Source organism: Hemitrygon akajei, chromosome 2, assembly GCF_048418815.1.
Source record: "Hemitrygon akajei chromosome 2, sHemAka1.3, whole genome shotgun sequence".
Lineage (NCBI taxonomy): Eukaryota > Metazoa > Chordata > Chondrichthyes > Myliobatiformes > Dasyatidae > Hemitrygon > Hemitrygon akajei.
In genome coordinates this window covers 145297644-145314743 of record NC_133125.1, presented here as the reverse complement: position 1 = coordinate 145314743, position 17100 = coordinate 145297644, and positions in this window count along the sequence as shown.

Sequence of the window (17100 nt, the reverse complement as noted above, 5' to 3'; positions counted from 1 at the left end):
ATTGTACCTCAACAAATCACTGGTTTGGTTGCAGAGAGTATGCTTAACAAGTTCCAATGTTCTTTGCACTGCAAGGAAATTATAGATTTTACTTATATTCACATTCAAGTTTATTGTCGTCTGACTGTACATAAACGCAACCAAACAAAACAATGTTCCTCTGGAGCACAGTGCACCTGAATAACATATATCGCACACAGCACATTAAACAGAATATTACCTTAAATAAGTTAAAATGTAATTCAAATTGCATGTAGCGCACAGCACAGATAAACAGTACAGTAATCAGTTAACAACTTGCTGTTCTAGTGACGAGACCCCAGCAGTGACAGTATATTCATTAGTCTCACAGTCTGAGGGAAGAAGCAGTTACTCATTTGGAAGTCCTAGTCCTGATGCTCCTGTAACTCCTTCCTGACAGTAGTGGGTCAAAGAGATTGTGGGATGGGCGGGAGGGATCCTCAACAATGTTTTGGGCCCTTTGTATGCAGTGCTGCTGGTAAATATCACAAATAGGGAGAAAACCCCCAGTGATCCTCTTGGTGGTTTTTACTGTACTCTGTAGGGTCTTGCGGTCTGATGTTTTGTAGCTTCTATACCACACAATGGCGCAGCCAGACAGGACACTCTCGATGGTACTCTTGTAGAACGTTGACAGAAAGCATGTCTCAATCTCCTCAAAAAGCAGAGTTGCTAGTGTACCATCTTGACTAGTGAGGGGGCTGTTATGGGTCCAAGTTAGATCGTCTGTTATGCGTGCACCAAGGACTCTGTGCTCTTCACTCTCTCCGTGGCAGAGCCATTGATGTGCAATGGAGAGTGGTCGACCTGCATCTTGCTGATGTCCACGATCATCTCTTTTGTCTTGTCCATTTTGAGACTCAGTTTGTTTTCACATCATTTGATAAACCTCTTCACCTCCTCACTCATTACTTTTGCTAATGAGGCCAACCACTGTTGTACCTTTAGCAAACTTGATGATGCACTTTGAGCTGGAACTGGCGTTGCAGTCGTGAACTAGCAGTGGGCTGAGCACACAGCTCGGGGGAGGACACCAGCGCTCAGCATGATGGAGCTTGAGATGTTGCTGCCAACTCAGTCTGACTGGGGTCTTTCTGTCAAGAAGTGTAAGATGCAGTTACAGAGAGGGGCCTTGAGTCCAAATGAGGACAGTTTACCACCAGCCTCTGAGGGACAATCACATTAAATGCTGAACTGAAGTTGACGAACAACATCCTGTCATACAAGCCATTGTTCTCTAGGTGGGAAAGGATGGAGTGGAGGCCGTGGCTATGGCATCATCAGATTCAAGATTCAAACTTGTTTAATGTCATTTCCAGTACACAAGTCTAAAGCAGAGCGAAATAATTGTTACTCTGGATCATTTGTAGCACAAAACAAAACACAGTAAGATAAAGAACTCAATCAAAAACCTAATAAATATAAATACATGGGATAGCTTGTATACAAAAGTCTTACACATATAAAGAACAATTCTGTGAATTGAACAAGGGAGAATTGGCAGATGCCGGAAATCCAAGCAACACACACAAAATGCTGGAACAACTCAGTAGGCCAGGCAGCATCTATGGGGGAAAAGATATGGTCAACGTTTCAGGTCAAGACATTGACTGTACTTTTTATCTGTAGATGCTGCCTGGCCTCCTGAGTTTCTCCAGCATTTTGTGTGTATTGCTTGGATTTCCAGCAACTGCAGATCTTCTCTTGTTTGTCTTTCAATTACTACACTGCAAAATCTCTTTCAGGGATGCCTACCCTTTGATGGGAGCTCAGTGAAACCCTCTCTCACTGTTCCCCCTCTGTGAGCCCTGCTAAGGGTCTCGGCCTGAAACATCGACTGTACTTTTTTTCCATAGATGCTGCCTGGCCTGCTGAGTTCCTCCAGTATTTTGTGTGTGTTGCTCTGTAAAGCGAAGATGCTTTCAAAAATAATGAAAAGTTTCTAAATTCCAAAAAGTTTTCTATAAAGAGCAGTAAACAGTTTTCTTAAAAAAAATCAAAATTTGGTATGATGAAAACGGCATCAATTTGCTTAGGTACACCGTCGTGCAAATGCAGAAGAAAATCAGCTTGTAGGTTGTGCCATGTATCTCTGAGTACTTCCCACTGCTCATCTGCAACCTTTGTCTTTGTCACTTGCCTTTCTTTCTCTCTCTGTAGATGAGTCTCTTGGCTTTATTTCCACTTGGGAGAAATGGCTTTTTGGCAGCAACTCTTCCATGAAGACCACTTCTGGACAAGCCTTTTTGCAGACTGTAAAAGGGTGTACTTGAGTTCCAGTGGTTTCCGTGAGCTCAGAGCTGATAGCAGTGCTGGACTTCTTCCAATTTAGAAGGGACTTCACTTTGATGCATCTCTCATCTACTGCATGCCATTTTCGTGGCCGACCACTGCGTTTCTGGTCCTCAACCTTGCCTGTTTCTTCAGAAGAGCTTGAAATTCCTGTCTGCTGTGAAATTTCTGCTTTGGAGAGACCTTGCTGACACAGGATAACCACATTGGGTCTTGTTGCAATGCTCACTCTTGCTATGGTGTAAGACATGATTTGAAGGTTAAACTGTCACATCTACCACACCCTCACCTTTTAGTTCGGTTGTCCTTCACCAAGTTTGATTCCTTCTACACCCATTTTTGTCTCAGTTAATCGGCGTGGTTCATTCAACTCTTTATGTCATTGACAGTTCTGCTCACAAGACCTGGAACACCTTGTGATTAAGTGTGGTTTACCTGCCACGGGAGATTTCAGCATTCATCTTGCATCAATGTACATCCCTCTTCAGGCCAATATAACAGGCTCTAGATAATCTGAACAATGTAAACAACAGGCATGAAACAGCACATCCTGATGTCTTTACCATCATTTTGAGGGATTTTAACCAACCCAGCTTGAAAAAGTCTCTAAATAATTATTATCAACAAACCAATACATTGGGCCACTGTTACAACACCATCGAGCGCTTACCGTGCTATCCCACGCCCACACTTTGGAAGGTTTGATCATCTGGCTGACTTCTACTCCCTGAGCATAGGCAGAGACTGAAGACAACAGTACCAGTAGTGAGGACCAGGATGGTATGGACAAGGGAGGCACAGGGGCATTTGGGACTGCTTTGAATTGGTGGACTGAACTGTATTCAAGGGTTCATCTTTGAGCCTGAACGACTCTCACTGACTTCATTAAAACCTGGGTTGATGAGTGTGTGCCTCCGAGAACATACTGTACACAACCAAATCAAAAGCCTGGATAAACCAGGAGATTCATAGTCTGCTGAGGGCTAAATCTGCGGCACTTAAGTCTGGTGACCCAGGTCTACAACAGAAACGTATGACTTGCGGTGGGCTAAGAAACAATTCCAAGCAAGATTGGAAGTGACGTCAGATGCACTTTGGCTCTGGCAGGGTTTGCAGACCATTACCTCCTACTGAGCAAAATTCTACGTCATGAATGGCAATGATGCTTCTGTCCCAGACAAGCTCAGAGACTTTTATGTTCACTTTGAAAGGGAGAATAAAGCTACACCTACGAGGAACCCTGTAGCACCCAGTGACCCTGTGATTTCTGTCTCAGAAGCCAATGTCAGGAGGGTTCACCCTCCAAGGCAGCAAGCCCGATGGAGTACCTGGTAAGTATCTGAAAACTTGTGCCAACCAACTGGTGGGAGTGTTCAAACACATTTTCAATCTCTGCTACAGTCGAAAGTTCTCATTTGCTTCAAGAGGGCAACAACTATACCAGTGTCCAAGAAGAGCAGTGTGAGCTGCCTCAATGACAATCATCCAGTATCACTCACATCTGCGGTAATGAAGTGCTTTGAGACAAAACACAAAATGCTGGAGGAATTCTTCAGGCCAGCCAGCATCTATGGAAAAGATACAGTCGACATTTCAGGCTGAGACCCTTCAGCAGGACAGGTTGATCATGGCTGGTATCAACTCCGGCCTCAGCAATGACTGTCCATGGCTCCACCTCTCCTGGGTCTCCCAACCTATCAGGCTGCACAGTTTCAGTCACGTCACTGCTAGTCTGGACTAACATGACCTTAACAGCTGATTCGTCAAAACGCTGTTCAATCAGAGTAACTTTCCCCAAAACTTTTACAGAACTCAGCACTCTGTATAACATCATGGGGAATTTGGACACTTAGTCTATGAGGCATCCATAATAAAGTACCTTAGTCCCTTTTCCCCAACACTAGTTTCAACACAGGCTTGAACACACAAGTTGACAAGCTGCTTAATGAATTTTAAAGCAGCAGTCACACAGCATTCAAGAAATCTCCAGACGAAGCTACTACAAATGCAGCCCCTCAAGGGGCTTGTAAGCGAAGTTGGCTCATTAGCAGGCTCAGGCTCTGCTGACAGCCACGTGACTCAGCGGAGAGGCCACCTTTCATAAACAATATATGTCTGGGGTTCAACCAAACAGGAACGTGGTGATGTTCTGATTAAAGAAACCTTGATTTGAGACAAACTTCGTCCCATGCACAATTGTCGGTAGGCAAGAACTAGCAGATCATACACAGCATAAAATTATAAAGGAAGTATGTTTATAAATTTCAGCTTTATCGAACAATTAGCAGGAAAGAGAAAAAATATAAAACGGGACTATTACAGTTAAACCAGTCCAATGTGCCCATAAAGTCCAAGCTCAATCTGGAGTTGTTGTTTACTCGTGTGCTGTATCCACAGTCTGTGTGAAAGCACACACTACTTTCCAAACATTGATCACAGTCCATCTCGATCAAATGGGCTTTCTCTCGGGAGTATTGGCCCTTCCTCCTTGGAGCCATTCTTCTGTGCCAAGTACTTTGTGCAACCGGTACTCTCCTTCCGACGGCATTCTAACGCATCTTCCCTCCTGTCCTCTCTACAGCTCCTGACAAAAAAAGAGACCCCGAGCCAGAGTACTGTCCATCACAAATCTCTCCACCCTGCTGTCTCAAGCTTTCTCCCGATTCCGCCATCCTGGTTGGCTGACACAACATCCTGAGTTGAACGCAGGGCTCCTTATCCCAAGCCGAAACAGAACATTCTACCAGCAGGGCAAACTGCTTTGGCAGAAACCTCACTACTTTTTATTTCTGTTTTTCCACTACTTATTTAACTATTTGATATACATATATATACTTGCTATAATTCTATTTCCTGAGGAGACTTAGGTCCTTTAAAATCTGCCGGACGATGCTGAGGATGTTCTACGAGTCTGTGGTGGCCAGTGCTATCATGTTTGCTGTTGTGTGCTGGGACAGCAGGCTGAGGGTAGCAGACACCAACAGAATCAACAAACTCATTTGTAAGGCCAGTGATGTTGTGGGGGTGGAACTGGACTCTCTGACGGTGGTGTCTGAAAAGAGGATGCTGTCCAAGTTGCATGCCATCTTGGACAATGACTTCCATCCACTCCACAATGTACTGGTTTGGCACAGGAGTACATTCAGCTAGAGACTCATTCCACCAAGATGTAACACTGAACATCATAGGAAGTCATTCCTGCCTGTGGCCATCAAACTTTACAACTCCTCCCTCGGAATGTCAGACACCCTGAGCCAATAGGCTGGACTTATTTCCACTTGGCATGATTAACTTATTATTATTTAATTATTTATGGTTTTATATTGCTATATTTCTACACTATTAGTTGGTGCAGCAGTAACGAAACCCAATTTCCCTCGGGATCAATAAAGTATGTCTGTCTGTCTGAAGATGTACACAACTGGCCTCCTCTGCAGGTCTTGCTGGACTTCACAGTATTTCTGTCCACCCAGGGATATTAGGCCTTGTAGATGGCAGAGTCTGGAATGGTATAAATGACCTACATGTCTGTTTATAAAATAAGCTGTTGAAGTGTTTTTCCTTTAATACCCATTGACTTTTATTGGGGCATCTTGATGCAGAATGTCCCTGTGATATCAAGGGCAGTCACTCTCAATAATTCTCCACAGTTTTCTTCATTATTATTTTTGGCCCAAGGTGGTGATGAGATTTGGAGCCAAGTGGTCTTGATGAAATCCAAATGATGCGTCAGTGAATAGGTAACAAAATGCCGGAGGAGCTTGGCGAGTCAGGGAGCATCTATGGAGGGAATAGACGATGTTGTGGGCTGGAACTCTGCATTAGGAGTGGAGACGACAGGTGAAAAAGCCAGGACAAGACGTGAAGAGAGGGGAAGGAGTACTTCTCTGGCAGCTGACAGGTGAAGCCAGGTGAGTGGGAAAGGGAGAAGCTGGGAGGTGGTGAGTGGAAAAGTTGAAGGGCTGGAAAGGAAGTAATCTGATTGTAAAGGAGGAGATTGGACCACGAGAGAAAGGAAAAGAGGAGGGGCACCAGAAGGAGGTGATAGGCAAATGAAAAGGGGTAAGAGGGGAGTCAGAATGGGAATGGAAAATAGAGAGAAGAGGTGGGGGATGCAGAAATTACCAGAATTTGGAGAAGTCAATGTTCATGCCGTCAGTTTGGTGGCTACCCAAATGAAATAAGAGCTTGCTCCTCCAACCTGAGAGTAGCCTCATCACAGCAGTAGAGGAGGCCATGGACCAACATCTTAAAATAAGAATGGGGAGTGGAATTAACCTCCTTATTATGGCTTCTTCCACCTTCCTTTCCAATCCTGATGAAGGGTCTCTGCTCAGTGTCAAATCTTTATTCCTCTTCACAAATGCTGCCTGATTTGTGGGCACGGACTCAGAACAGAAAGATGTCCATTTAGAACAGAGATGAGGAGGAATTTGTTTAGCAAGAGGGTGGTGAATCTGTGGAATTCATTGCCACATACAGCTGTGGAGGTTGATAGTTCTTAGTTAATGAGGGTGAGTCAAAGGTTATGGGGAGAAGGCAGGAGAATACAGACAGACTTTATTGATCCCGAGGGAAATTGGGTTTCGTTACAGTCGCACCAACCAAGAATAGTGTAGAAATATAGCAATATAAAACCATAAATAATTAAATAATAATAATAATAATAATAATAATAAGTAAATTATGCCAAGTGGAAATAAGTCCAGGACCAGCCTATTGGCTCAGGGTGTCTGACACTCCGAGGGAGGAGTTGTAAAGTTTGATGGCCACAGGCATCATGGGGTTGAGACTGATAATAAAGCAGCCATGATGGAATAGTGGAGCAGACCTGATGGCCCAAATGGCCTAATTCTGCTCCAATGTCTTATGGTCTTGTGGTTTTATGGATCTACTGAGTTTTTTTCCAGCATTTTATGTGTGTTACTCTGGATTTCCAGCACCTGCAAAATCTCTTGTGTTGGTGTACAAGTTTAGCGTGGGGAAGTAATGCTGGGGAAAACAGAAACTGGCTTAAACCAAGGGAGTATTTGGTTCAGCAGCTCATCAAATCAAGTCTTTCATTGACATAATGTGGGACAAACAGGCAGATGCAAAGTGAGTCAGCTATTCTGATAGCAGTTTTTTAACACAGGGTTCGTCATTCCTCATTCAGCTTTTGTACACCTCAAGGAGAGTGGAATGCACCAAGAATGATGTGGAATCCATAGTTTTTTAATGAAACAAATAGAAATTTAATCACACATAAGACCTAAAGTAAGATGAAGATTACACTGAAATTTAAGTTTTCAGAGCAATGATTTCCTAATGGAGACACAAGAGTTGGGTTGGAAGTTCGGTTTTCAGCCCAAAACATTGACAGTTTCTTTCCTCCTGCAGTTTAATCCACTGAGATTGTTTGTTGCTAATAATTTCCTGATGTTCTACGTGTTTACTTGTTCTCAAGATTTACTTGCAACAAACACCTCCTTGCCAAACCAGCCATCTGTGCTCTCATAAGGAACAAGCTGCAGCATTTTACTATCTTTTCACTAACAGTAAAATAAATAACTGGCATCCTTAAATTATGAAGTTATATTTATTTTTAAAAAAAATATAAAACACAATACACAAAACTGTTGAACACATCCTGAATGGTGTATCTGAAAAATTGCAAACATTTAAAATTTCTGATTACAGAAACCAGTAGATGATACTGCTGTGGTGAATTAGTAGAGGCCATCGTTAAGAATCGATAGAGATTTGGGCAAATGTTCTGTTAGGTATTGCAGATCAAATGGCTCAGCTATGTAGCAGTTAAAATGTCGTCGTCATCATCATCATCATATAAAGTGCTGAAAGTGAAATCTGATATACAAGATGCAGCATCATCACTCCTGAGAGATAATGACCTAAACATGGAGCTGGATGCACTTGACAGGTACTCACAGCTCACAGTAAAAATTGAAGTATCGGACAAACTCCAGTCTCCTGATGAATCATCGGGACTAGTGGATGATGGAAATGAAGAAGAACTAGACGCAGGTGATGAAAAATTGGAAGCCAAATTAGTGGAACACTTGCACCGTGAAGAACATGGAGCTTGAGGCTTAATTTTTGTCATGTGTTTGGACTGAGGCTGGTTGCAAGATCGATATTTATTTTGCTTATTATTAGAGCAATGCGGTTTGGTGTAAGAATGATGCTTACCTTGAGCTTTACCTCGATGAAGTAACTTGGAGGAATGTGTAGCACTTTGTTTACTGTTATCAATATACTTATGCATTGAGGAGCCTGCTACATTTTTTACCCTATGAGTAGATACACCAGGTACAGTTTGTTGATCTTCAAGATAACTGGATGATTGGAGGAAATCCTGGTTTGCATCATGATCGCTGTTGAACGATTGGGCAGAAAATCGTAAAGCGGGTTTGATTCTATAAAAAGCATGAGGGGAATGTGAATATCGAGAAGGTCTGAAATCATATAATTTGTCTGATCTGTTATCAGTGTCAACCGATGAACAGGAAGTAACTTGTAGATTATTACTAATAGGTCTAGTGTGAGTGTCGGAACAAGAAACCACTTCTGATCTGTTCCTTCCTGGAATACCGCAGGACTCTGTGAGTGACCTAGAACCCCCCTGTTGGTTATTACTAACCTGGTTAAACCAAGATCGGGTGGATGTCTCACAACTACCTTGTAGATTATTACCGGTCAAATTGGACCTGCGTTGAGTGAAAGATACAGTAACTGGACCTTGTCGGTTATTATCAGTCAGATTGGATTGTTTGGAACTGCCATGCAAGTTTGTACTTTCTAGATTGGACTGGATGTGCGTGTCAGAATCACATTGTAAATTGTTACAGGCAGCATTGAATGAACAAGTGGCAGTTTGTTGTTTACTGCTGACAGAACTTGTTTGGGACCTGCTGGATGAACCCTCACTTCTTGTGTTCTCAGTAGATAACATTTGGAGAGAAGGAGAGAGACTTTGCAAGTTATCGTTCACATGTAAAGATAGTGGCTGGGGGCAAAATGATGCATCTTGTGCAAAAGTGTTGACTGGAGTTGACCTCGGCTGACCAGATAAACAGAATGCCGTTTCATCTTCATTAGCGTCGGGCGGCAATAGTTTGGTGTCATGTTTGGCAGTGTCCGGTGTATTCTCATTGATAAATTGTGGTGACTGGATGTACGTTCTGAAAACCGGCCTACTATTAGTTGTAAATGAATGAAAGATGCCTCGTATGTTTTTAATGGGGTTGGAAGAAGCAGCAGCCTGTTCGTTACCTGCTGTACAAGTAAATTGTGAGTGATTGGAAAAGTCAGCTACAAGCTGCTTGCCCTCCTCAGTTTCAGACAGTGAAGGGATGGAACTACATTTGGGGCTGTCACCGTAAGAAACAGGAACAGACTGTGGGTGGACAGATGAGCTAGGACTGCTTTCGGCTTTAGACCGTGCTGAATGAGCAGAAGAGCTAGATGCTGACCTGTGAGAACCACAGGAGGTTGGCGTAAGAACGGAAACTCTAGATTTACATGATAAATCTTGTCTGTCGTTATCAGTGGTGGGAATAAAATTGTGTTGTGACTTGGAGGCAGGTTGATCAGCTTGCCTACTACCTTCATGGGTGAACTGACTGGAAGATGCAACCACATAATGAATGTCATCAGCAACATTACTGCCTACTGTCTTGTTGCAAGTGCGAGGTAGCCTCTGCAAATCGTTGTCATTAACAGAGGACAAGGCTGGAGCTGAAGAATTTGTTCTGCTTTCTTTATTGGGGTCAATACAGGTGCATGGTGAGTGCATGGAAGCTTTGGATATGGCTGATGATTTATCATGGACAGATGGAACTGATTGAGAAGATGAATAAGCAGAGTCTCGTTTAATGTCAGTTTTGTTTGTTTGCTTTAACTGTGTGGGAAAATTTGAAGTGATTTGTTGACCATTATTAAATGAGATTAATGATTCTGGGCGAGATGGAGATGGATTATTTCTGGGACAGTTAAATTGTGAATGGATAGAGTGAGTGGATGCACTGTTCACCTCGTGAGAAGTATTAACTGATCTATCTTCGTGCATTATACATTGTCTATTGCCAGGGTTATCGGGGATTATTTCGGCTGAAAAGTGAGGAACTCCTTTTATATTGTTATTTTGGGTGTTCAGTGATATGGGGTCACAAAGGTCTCTCACAGCCTCGCCATTTGTGCAAACTGGAATGGAAGGAGGGGTTGGGTCTTGTATATTTTCAGACATATGACAGGCTGGCATTTGACACATTGAATGAGATGTATTTTGAATACAGATGGTAGCACGTGTGGGCTGTGAGTGGTTAGAAGGTATCAGTATACCTTCTGCATTATCCTGAGTAAGAAACAGTGGTGATCTGGCAGAAGAACATATACAATGTGCATTGTCAAGTACCTGTGTACGCGGCATTAGTGCAATGGATGTTGAAATTTCATCAATGCAAGTGTTTGCTGACTTGGGGGATGACCTGAATTCATCTGATGCGTTATCGTTGACTTGAACAGATAGTGAATGGATGGAAGAACCGGAAATACTTTTTTCTTCGTTGGATAGAAAATGGGAATGAGTTGATGGACTGGATGATCTAAGTGCTTCTAATATTTCTTGTGTACTTCCACCAAATTCAGTTGACATTAATTGGGAGAACACATAAGAAACACCTTCAACAGTATTGTCAACACTGGTGGATGGTATCTGTGAGCAAGACGCATTTGGTAGAAAACTATCATCCTCACCAGCTGGTGAATTGCTGGGGGGTTTGTCTGCAGCTCCCACACTGACATTCACATAAGAAAATAATGAATAGTTGTGAAAATTGGATCTACCATGTTGATCGTCAGTACCGTTGAAATCCAACATATGGAGGACAGTATCAGATGTGTTATGTTTATTACTGCCACCCTGGGAAGCTGATGAATTACTACACTGGATTGAATGTCCATGTCTTCCTTCTTTGTTAGCAAGTGTATAGGAAGATAATGATTGGATGGAAGGGCACAGTGCATTTTCTTTCTCACCAACAGCACTCAAGGGCTGTGATTGAGTGGAAGAGCGAGAGTTGTTCAACAACCTATCACCGTGAGTTTGCATAAGTAAATAGGGTGCATCTGGTAAACCACCATTAAGGTTCAATGGTGTATTGGAAAACTCAGATGGATGTTCATTGGCAGTATTGAGTGGCAAATTGCTGGAGGAGTTGGGTATAGTTTGTACATAGTTTTCCACATGATCAGATGAATACGTGCATGCATCACAGTTAAAATGGAAAGAGATTGGAGATCTAGCGTGTTGTGTATTAATGATGTTGGATGTCAGTGACCTGGTGGGAGATTTAAATGAATGCTGTATGTCGTCATTTGGGTCCAGGTTCGGATGATCAGATTTAGCTTCCTCATCCCGAAATCTGGTGGCCAGTGATTGAAAGGAAACATAGGGTAGATCCTGTCTATCATTTTCAACATTGCTGGGCTGAGATTGGTTGGAAATACAAAGTAAATGTTGTGCTTTATTGTCAACAGTGGGAAAGCCTGACGTAGTGTTAGAATTTTGCATAGACAGTGACTGTGTGGTGTAATAAGGTTCGGGAGCTTTGGCAAAAGTATGAGGGGACACTGGCTGTCCAGGAAAATTAGATACTCTCTCAGGCATGGCAGTGCATGTAGGCAATGGTTTAATTGATGTATTATTTACACCAGTGCAAAGTAAGTCAATTGGTGCCTGATTCGTTATACTAGTTTCTATATGGGGCCATGGTGAATAGATAGGGAATTCTGATTCATGTCTTGAGTTGCCAATGTCGTAGGGGGATTCAGAATGCCAGGATATTTGTTGTATTTGATGACTAATGTGCGTAGGTGGTGGGAGACCAGCAGAGCTAGACTGGTATTCTGATGTACCCTGTCTCCCACTCCCATTCTCAGCATCACAGCTCACTGGTCCAGTGAGAGAATTAAATGCCTCTTCTGCATTATATGTGTCAGTGATAGAAGAATTAGATATACTTTGTACTTTGTCAAAGTCAATAATTACTGCAGAAGATGTGGATGGATGATGTACATCATCAGCAACATAGCCAGGTGATAAATGGGTGCTATTGTATGTTAATGCTTCATTATAACAATAAGGATGTATTGAGTGTGTACTTTGTCTTGCTCCAAGGGAATAGTTCGATTTCTGCGGACTAATAGATCTTGATCTTCTAGGGCTGGACTGATTGTCTGCTTCGTGTTGAACTGACAGTGGTTCAGAATAAGAGTGGGACCTCTTCTGACTGACTTGGATTATCCGTGTTATGGGTATTTTTGTTAGTTTTGGTTGTTGAGTGTCATTTTGTACAGTATTATCTTGTTCTTCAGAATTGAGATTTGTTGTATGGAGATGAGGATAAAGCACATCCAGTTCATGATCAGTTAAGGGAGAGGGTGATCTACTGGCCTGGTTTGATGTATCATGTAGATTATTCGGAATGTATGAAGGTAGTGGTTGTATGAATGATGCCAATGTCACTGGTATGATGTCGTCCTGTTTAAACAATTCACTGTAAGAATTAGGGCATATGATAGACTCTTTAAGGCTGAATCTAGGTGAATGCAGACCTAACTTTTGCTGGTTATTAATAAATTTGTTTTTTCTCTCTCTGTCAGGTCGATCTGCTCTGTGATTCACTGACATTGATATTGCAGAGGAAGAGGGTCTTCTGTCAGTAACGTGGAAGGTTTCAGATGTGGATGCTTCCTTTGGCTTTTGCCAATCACTCCATTTGTGTAATTGTATGTCATTATTCTTTGTTGTGTATTTCTCACAGGAGATCTGCGGGCAAGTGGAAGGCTTAGCAATGCCTTGTGTTTTGTCAGCAGCATGAGGGGGTAATGATTGACTGCGCTGCCCATATATGTGTGTTGGACCGCCATCGATATGGGACAGCAGTGTTTGGTTAGGAGATCTAAACATACCTGGTACACACCCAGCAGAAGAGACCCCAGTCTGTCTGCAGTAATTATATACCACTGGTTCATTGCTGACAACTTGTATGGATGGGGACTGAGTGGAAAAAGTAGTTACACCTGATATACTGTTATCAGCACCTGGATACATTGTTTGAGCTGGCGATGTAGGAACCGCATTAGCTTCGATACCAGAATACCAGTGTGGTGATGCGATGGATCCACGTGTACAGACATCTCTCTGACAAAGTGTCAATCCATTGGACAAATTGCCTATGTTACCTATGTCAGCTTGGCTGCATGGTAAGTAGCCGTGATGAGGAGAGTTGATGTGAATCACTATGGGAGAAGATGCTTCTGCAGAAGTTCCTGCTTTTGACCATTGACTGCTGTAACTATTTGAATACAAGCTGCCAAGCTGTTCAGTGTATTTGTCCATTGTGCCTGTTTCTGAAGCCATTAATCCTGAGTTGTCAGAGATTGGTGAGAAGTTGCATTTCAGAAAAGATTGCTCCAGTCCGTCTGAATAGTTCCAAAGTGATTCTTGTGGCAGTGGAGGTGCAATAGGTAGTTCACGGTAAGAAATTCTTCTGTCCTCCCAGCTTTCAGCAAAGGTGGGCTCATTGATCCCTCGATTTTTGACTCTCTTGTATGCTTTGTGTTGTGGGCATTTCATAAGAGTCACTTTTTGATTCTGTATTTTCTTGTGATGTCCCTCTGTTGCAGAATTCCTTTGTTTGCCAAGGATAACTTGAAATCCCTCAATATGTGGACTGCAAGGTGAGAAATAAAGCACCAGCTTGGCATTAGTGCACTGTTAAAGGATACTGTACACACTACAGTAAAACCTACACTTGGCAATATTTTATTAGAACTTATCCTTTAAATGTAAATATTGTGAGTAGTTTTTCTGCTTCACTGTGTATTAGCTGAAAATTCCAGATCTGTTTATGGACCAAGACTTAACCTTAGAAACATAGAAAACCTACAGCACAATACAGGCCCTTCGGCCCACAAAGCTGTGCCGAACATGTCCCTACCTTAGAACTACTTAGGCTTTACCCATAGCCCTCTATTTTTCTAAGCTCCATGTAGCCATCCAGGAGTCTCTTCAAAGACCTTATCGTTTCCACCTCCACCAATGCCATCGGCAGCCCATTCCACATTCTCACTACTCTCTGCGTAAAAAAACGTACCCCTGATATCTCCTCTGTACCTACTTCCAAGCACCTTAAAACTGTGCCCTCTCATGCTGGATATGTTAAATAATTAAAAAGATTTAGCTTAATTCTAAACCAAGAAAGTCTTTATTTCTCAGCTGAATGCAAGAGAATTATGAAAATACTCTTAACTTCCTTAGGAAGGATACAAGTAACACTACAGTGAAGCCTACAGTTGGTTTCAAATTTGGGTTCATCAACTTGATATCAAATTTAAAGAAAAGGTGAGCATACTGCAAAGAAGAGTGTTAGACAAAATGATTAGCAATTTTTTAAAAAATGTAATGAAGTATGGAAGAAAAGAAATTGATTGAGAGTGGCAGGGGAATTATGGAAAGTATAAAAAGTGTGAACTTCCACAGGGAGAGTAATGGTGAATATGAATCCCTTAGGGCAGGGGTTCCCAACCTGCGATACATGAGCCCCTTGCTTAATAGCATTGGTCCATGGCATAAAAATGTTGGCAATGAGAAACAAAGAAACAGCACTGATTTTGAACATATAAGACTTTAGAAACACCCAGTAACAGTTAGATATGTAGGCTGGGGAGCAGAATCATAAACAGGTCTTTCAGCTCAGCACACATAGACGGAACTTTTTGCCTATCTACACTGATCCTATTTGCCTGCATTAGGTTAGAGTCCTTGTCTGATTGTTTTTTTGATATAGTGATTATATCTGATTCCACCACCACCTCTGACAGCAAGTTACAGATATCAGGTACTCTGCATAAAATAAACTTTACTTTCAAATAACTTAAAAACTCGTGCCTCTCATCTTAAACCAAGTTGACCCTATTTTTAACCCTTGCTAGGGGAAAGATTCTGACGATCTACTGCATCTTTGATTCTTATAATTTTATTTACTTTTATTAGGTCACCCTTTTGCCGACTTTGCTCCAGGGGAAATAATTCCAGCCAATCCAATCTCTCCCCATAACATAATCACATTATTCCTATAATACAGTAACCAGAACTACACAATGTGTGGCCTAACGCAACTTTTATGTTCTCTGACCCAGTCTATGAAGACAAGCATGCCGTTTGCCTCCTTCACCACTCTGTTGATGAAGGTTTATTATTGTCACATGTACTAAGATACGGTAAAAGCCTTGTTTTGAAAATCATTATTCAGTGGATTGAGATAGAATGAGGTAAAATAACAACATACAATGGTGTAAATGCTACAAAAAAGTGCAGTGCAGATAAACGATAAAGTGCAAAATCACAGTGAGGTAGATTGTAAAGTCAAGAGTCCATTTTATCACACAAGAGGTTGGTTGAAGGGTAGGATAACAGTGGGATAGAAGCTGTCCTTGTGGCTGATGGTACATGCTTTCTGGCTTTTATATTTTCTGCCCCTTGTGAGAGGGGAGAAGAGAGAATGTCTGGGGAGGGTTGGGTCTTTGATCATGATATTCCCTTCGTATCTATTACCACTTTAAGGGAATTGTGTATGATGCACCATCAATAACTTTCCGAGACGTGAGGCGAGATATAGGCTTTTATTGGCTGGAAGAAAGAACAAGCAGCAATTGACCACCACACTACATCCTGGAGACTGAGCCCTGTCCTCAGTCTCCAGAGGGTGGTGGGAAGAGGGAGTTCTAACAGGGGGCACATACGGTCGGGATCAGAGCCAATGACCCCGTTCTCCACGACATACCCAAGGATAGCGAGTCGGGTGGTTCCGAACGCACACTTGTCCCTGTTATAAGTAAGGTTCAGGGCTTTGGCCATTTGGAAAAATCGTTGGAGGTTGGCGTTGTGATCTGACCAGTCATGACCACAGATGGTGATATTATCCAGATAGGGAAATGTGGCCTTCAGTTGGCACTGGTCCACCATCCGGTCCATTTCCCTCTGGAAGACAGAGACACCATTTGTGACACCGAAGGGGACGTGCAGGAAGTGATAGAGCCTGCCGCCCGCCTCAAAGGCGGTGTAGGGGCATTCCTCTGGGCGGATGGGGAGCTGGTGATAAGCGGATTTCAGATCTATTGTCGAGTACACCTTGTACTGAGCAATCAGGTTGCCCATATCCGCGATGCGGGGTAGGGGGTACGTGTCAAGCTGCGTGAACCTATTGATGGTCTGGCTATAGTCCACGACCATCCTATTTTTCTGCCCAGTCCGAACAACAACCACCTGGGCCCTCCAAGGACTTGTGCTTGGCTCAATGATCCCCTCCCTGAGCAGCCGCTGCACCTCCGACTGAATGAAGGCCCTGTCCCCCACGCTGTACCTCCTGCTTTTAGTTGCCACAGGTTTACAGTCGGGGGTCAGGTTGGCGAACAGCGGTGGGGAAGGGATCTTGAGGGTGGAGAGGCTGCAAGTGGTGTCAGTAGCGCAGCTGTCGGCATGGTGCTGGGTGGGATGTGTGGTTCGGGGTGTGTGTGTGGTCAGTAGCGGGGTATATGACGAAGTCCCACAAAACTGAGAATTCCTGACAGTGAGTGGTGGGAGGGGCCCGTCATATGCCATAGTCACACTTTCAAGGTGGCTCTGGAAGTCCAGCCCCAATAGCACAGGCGCGCACAGTTGAGGCATGACCAATAGCGCAAAGTTCCGATATTCTGTGCCCTGCACCACCAATGTCGCTACAC